Genomic DNA, 5,808 nt, shown 5'->3' with positions numbered 1-5,808 from the left:
CAGTTTTTTTTTTTCAAGAGAATTAAATCGTTTATTGATTACACATGATAATGGATGATACCCAAGCTTCATTCCCATCTATAATTTTATCTGGTACCATTATTCAATTTAGATATATTGCATAGGATGTGCCAACAATCACTTTTATAACCAATAATTCCATGATTTTGCTTGTGTAATCCCTTTTAATGGTGAACTTCAGGTCACAACAGTAACTATCAGTTCAACTACACCAAGGTTTCCGAAGACAATGGCTTCTCCACCCAAGCAGGTTGTATATAAATTCCAAATAGAACCTGGCATCACCCTGAAGGAATTCTAACTTCACACTGTTGGGGAAATTTACCAAGAAGGCTTCAGAGTAGACTAACTTTACACAGCACATTAAAAAAAAAAAAGACTTTTATTCAGTGTCACGATCAGACTATTACATTTAGCAATCAACAGCATGGGTGCAAAAAAAAAAAATCTACATTAAAACCCTTTGTTGGAATGCTTTACACTTTCCACAGAACAGAAACTAAAATAACCTGTTATACAAGTAGTCACAAATACAGTCCTTGAGTTTTTTGCCCATACACATGAGTATTTGTCTAAAACATGTCTTCTTTGTAGCAGCTAGGCCCTGCCACCACTGTGCTTGGCTGAGTTCACAAATCTGTTGTAACCTGTAGCTTCCCTGTCACTTCTCTGGCTCTCCTCTCCTGCTAAGCTTTGTTTCCTAATTAAAATCTTCTGCCACTGCCATAGCTACTGCTGCTGCTGGAACCGCCAGAGCCACCTTGGTTTCGTGGTTTTGCGAAGTATTGGCCTCCACCGCCACAGGGGCCAGAGCTTCTGCCTCCAAAATTTCCTCCCTTCATGGGTCCAACATTTGAAGACTGATTGTTGTAACTGCCAAAATCATTGTAGCTTCCACCACCTCCAAAATTGCTTCCATCATTACCAAATCCATTATAGCCATCCCCACTGCCACCATATCCACCACCACCACGGCTGCCACCAAAGCCACCACGACCACTGAAGTTTCCTCCATGACCAAAGTTGCCATTCCCACTGAAACCACCTCCACAACCACCACCAAAGTTTCCAGAGCCACTTCGACCTCTTTGGCTGGATGAAGCACTAGCCATCTCTTGCTTTGACAGGGCTTTCCTAACTTCACAGTTGTGGCCGTTCACAGTATGGTATTTCTGAATGACAATCTTATCCACGGAGTCATGATCGTCAAAGGTTACAAAGGCAAAGCCCCTTTTCTTGCCACTGCCTCGGTCAGTCATGATTTCAATCACTTCAATTTTCCCATACTGTTCAAAATAATCTCTTAGGTAATGTTCTTCAGTGTCTGAATGCCACCAACAAATATCTTTTTCACAGTTAAGTGGGCACCTGGTCTTTGAGAATCGTCTCTTGAGACAGCTCTCTTTGGTTTCACAACTCTTCCGTCCACCTTGTGTGGCCTTGCATTCATGGCTGCATTCACCTCCTCCACAGTGGCATATGTGACAAACCCACAGCCCCTGGAACGCTTGGTGTTTGGATCTCTCATTACCACACAGTCCGTGAGCATTCCCCATTGCTCAAAATGGCTCCTCAGGCTCTCATCGGTTGTTTCAAACCTCAGCCCTCCAATGAAGAGCTTCCTCAGCTGTTCGGGCTCTTTAGGAGACTCTCAGACATGACGGCAGGGAGAATTCTGAGAGACTTTAACGATGCTTCTTCGGCGGCGTCCACGGGCAGATAGCAGTTTGATTTTTTAAAAACTCCTTCACCTTTTTTTTCTCTTTTTTCCTTAGTTTCAAATAAGTTTAGTGTCAAATTTTCAATGTTTGTATTTTAGACAGGACTGGCCAAACTGTATAAGAAAAACAAAATATCTAAGTAGCTTTGTATTCTTTTTTGGAGACAGAATCTTGCTCAGTTACCCAGGCTGGAGGGCAGTGGTGTGATCTCAGTTCACTGCAGCCTCTGCTTCCTGGGTTCAAGCAACTCTCATGCCTCAGCCTCCCAAGCAGCTAGGATTACAGGCATGCACCACCACACCCAGCTAATTTTTATTTTTTTGTATTTTTAGTAGAGATAGGGTTTCACCATGTTGGCCAGGCTGGTCTTGAACTCCTGACCTCAAGTGATCCGCCCGCCTTGGCCTTCCAAAGTGCTGTGATTATAGGCGTGAGCCACCACGCCTGGTTGGCCTTGTATTTTTAGTAACAATCTATCTTTTGCCAATCTGGTGTGTTTGACTAGTCAAGGTGGGCAGGGAAACATCTTAGAAGGCTTTGCTTTGTTTTTGTTTTGACTTTCTCCTTTTGGCCCCTGCATGGCAGACAAAGCAAATTTTTTATGTTGGACAAAGACATCAATCATATTATTGCTCTAAGCTCAAGATTTTGATATATTTGATCTGAGTATATAACTTTATAAACATTTATCTGGTTCTTTTTTGTTTGTTGGTTTATGTGAGACGAAGTCTCACTCTGTCGCCCAGGCTGGAGCGCAGTGGCACGATCTCTGCTCACTGCAACCTCCGCCTCCTGGTTTCAAGCGATTATCCAGCCTCAGTCTCCTGAGTATCTGGGATTACAGGTGTGCGCCACCACACCCGGCTAATTTTTGTATTTTGTATTTTGTATTTTAGGAGTTTCACCATATTGGTCAGGCTGGTCTCAAACTCCTGACCTCATAATTTGACCACCTCAGCCTCCCAAAGTATTGGGATTACAGGTGTGAGCCACTGCACCTGGCCTTATCTGGTTCTTTTTCTTTTATACTATCAATCCTTCAGTTATCCATTTCATCACAATATGCAATTATTAGTCAGGCAAACCTAAATTTACATTCCCAAAGATTTCTAGATTGTTACTTGCCATGGAGCTATTGTAATGTGTAAAGCCAATAATTTGAAAGAGCTTTAAAATCTTTTTTTCTTTTTTTTTCTTTTTGAGACAGGGTCTCAGTCTGTCACCCAGGCTGGAGTACAGTGGCATCAACAGAGCTCATTGGAGCTTCAAACTCCTAGGCCCAAGTGATCCTCCTGCCTCAGCCTCTCAATTAAGTAGGACTATAGGCATGCACCACCATGCCCAGCTAGTGTAAAATACTTCTTTTTTCTTTTTTTGGTAGAAATGGGGTCTTGCTGTTTTGCCCAGCCTGGTCTTGAACTCCTGGCTTCAAGCAATTCTCTTGTCTCGGCCTTCCAATGCGCCGGGATTACAGGCATGGGCCACCATGCCCAGCCCAATACCTTTTCTGGAATGCCATAAACAGTGAGTTTTATCTTAACACCAATAGAAAAGTCAGCAGATTCAAAGTAGGCAGAAGAAAAAAGAAAATAGAGAGAGGTAGACAAATAACTCAGAAGGCTCTATATGCTAACTCTATAGTTGCAAGGTTTTTAAAGAGAGTTTAAAATAATGAGCATTTTGGCTCTGAATTTTCCATGATGTACTTTGTCTGTTAAAAAATATGCACAAGTACTGGTCATATGTAGCTGGCTTCAGTCCCAGAAAACGTGGCATGCCATAATGTTTGAGAATCTCATTCTGTTCTTATTAACATCTTGAGAGCAAAGACAATCCTATAAATCCCATCAGAGAATGTCAGGACTTTGGACCAATGTTTAGATGGTGGCTGCCCTAGTGGCTTTTAATTAGCCATTTTGTGCCCACTATTTAGAATTTTTATTTTTGCTCTCAGAAGATATTCAGAAACAAGCAAGGGAAAAGAGTCAAATCACAGATGCCTGTAACCAAATGAAACCAGGGTAAGAGTGTTCACAAAAATTTTAAGCCAGGTTTGCAGATCAAACAAAATATCAAATTAAAAAGTAAGTTCACCAGAAAAAACATGCCTCAAAGAGTGTAAATTCCATAGAATTCGGAGTGCTCAACCCAGAAAGACACTTGTCTTTGTATCAAAAAGAACTTGCCAGAAAAAAACAAAAAGTGTTTTATCATTCCAGGAGGGATCTGAGGTCCTTTTTTTTTTTCTTTTTTGAGACGGAGTCTCACTCTATTACCCAGGCTGGAGTGCAGTGGCAGTGATCTTGGCTCACTGCAACCTCCACCTCCCAGGTTCCAGTGATTCTCCTGCCTCAGTCTTCTGAGTAGCTGGAATTATAGGCGCCCACCACCATGCCCAGCTAATTTTTGTATTTTCAGTAGAGACGGTGTTTCACCGTGTTGACCAGGCTGGTCTGGAACTCCTGACCTCAGGTGATCTGCCTGCCTTGGCCTCCCAAAGTGTTGGGATTACAGGTGTGAGCCACTGTGCTTGGCTAGGTCCTTTTTTTTTTTTTTTGAGACAGTGTCTCACTCTGTCACTCAGGTTGGAGTGCTGTGGCGCCATCTTGGCTCACTACAACTTCTGCCTCCTGGGCTCAAGCAATCCTCCCACCTCAGCCTCCCAAGAAGCTGGGATTACAGGCACATGCCACCATGCCTGGCTGATTTTTGTCTTTTTTGTAGAGATAGGATTTTGCTATGTTGCTCAGGATGGTTTCAAACTCCTGAGTTCAAGGATCCACCTGCCTTCTAAAGTGCTGGGAATACAGGCATGAGCCACCATGCCCAACCTTTAAGGTCTTTTACTAAGGTAGGCTTATAACCAAAGTGATCCCCCCAAAATTTTTAAAGCCCCTACCAAAAAGAGGGAGGCTCAGCCTGAGAGAAGACTCACCAGGGCAGAAGAGGTGAGTTGCGAAAGTGGAGCGCTCAAAGGGCTCCTGAAAGTGCTGCACACTGGTATCAAGAATTGCCAGCTCTGTCCAAAACTGATCCTACTTCAGGTCCTGCTTCCAGATACTATTTGTGTCACCCTAAATAACAGAGAGGCTCTCTAAAAAAAAAAAAAAAAAAAAAAAAAAAAAAAAAAATTATTCAGGAATAGAGCATTGCAATAGGAATAGGAATATGAGTGCCATAGCAAACTATGTATATATTCAGGGAGGCAAAAGAAGACAAAAGGTTTTAAAGGAAAAATGAGGAGGATTACAGATTACATAATTGTTTTGAAATGATTATTCTAAACTACGAAGATCAACAACAGTGGTGACTGAGGTTGGACAGGTAGTTGCTGAGCAGATGTCCTCATAGAAATATTTTGTGTGTAAGGTTGTGATGGCCTTTGTGCAAGGTTGTGGGTTTTGCAGTCTTTTGTGATAGCTTTTGTTGTCAGGCATGCAAGTGAGAACCCTCTCTTCATAGCCCTCCCTGGATCTATTTGTTAGGGTTTTATTTTCCTCTTTTTATTTTTTATTCTTTTGAGATAGAGTCTCGCTCTGTCGCCCAGGCCGGAGTGCAGTGGTGTGACCTTGGCTCACTGCAACCTCCGCCTCCCGGGTTCAAGTGATTCTCCTGCCTCAGCCTCCTCAGTAGCCGGGACCAGAGGCACCCACGACCACACCCGGCTAATTTTGTATTTTTAGTAGAGGCAGTTTTCACCATGTTGGCCAGGCTTGAACTCCTAACGTCAAATGATCCACCCACCTCGGCCTCCCTAAGCGCTGGGATTACTGGCGCGAGCCACTGTGCCCAGCCAATTTTTTACTTTTTTTTGAGACAGAGTCACAATTTTCCTCCATCACCAACGCTGGAGTGTGATGGTGTGATCACAGCTCACTGCAGCCTCGACCTCCTGGGCTCAAGTGATTCTTCCACCTCAACCTCCCAAGTAGGACCCCCAAACCCCCCAAGTGGGACTACAGGTGTGTACTACCATGCCTGGCTAATTTTTAAACTTTTTTTGTAGATATGGGGTCTTTCTATGTTGCCAAGGCTGGTCTCAAACCCTTGACCTCAAGAAATCCTT

General features: G+C 43.2%; 1 pseudogene across 1 annotated transcript; it reads right to left on the bottom strand.

Annotated features, from left to right (window-relative positions):
• Positions 1–390: 390 nt before the first annotated feature.
• Positions 391–1,597, bottom strand: LOC117065393 (annotated as a pseudogene). Its single transcript, XR_004429909.1, has one exon. The product of XR_004429909.1 is annotated as a heterogeneous nuclear ribonucleoprotein A1-like (transcript).
• Positions 1,598–5,808: the final 4,211 nt, after the last annotated feature.

The sequence above is a fragment of the Trachypithecus francoisi genome, unplaced genomic scaffold, assembly GCF_009764315.1.
Source record: "Trachypithecus francoisi isolate TF-2019V2 unplaced genomic scaffold, Tfra_2.0 Lachesis_group2, whole genome shotgun sequence".
Taxonomy (NCBI): Eukaryota; Metazoa; Chordata; class Mammalia; order Primates; family Cercopithecidae; genus Trachypithecus; species Trachypithecus francoisi.
The sequence above is the reverse complement of the archived record's forward strand: the minus strand, read 5'-3'. Positions and strand labels throughout refer to the sequence as shown.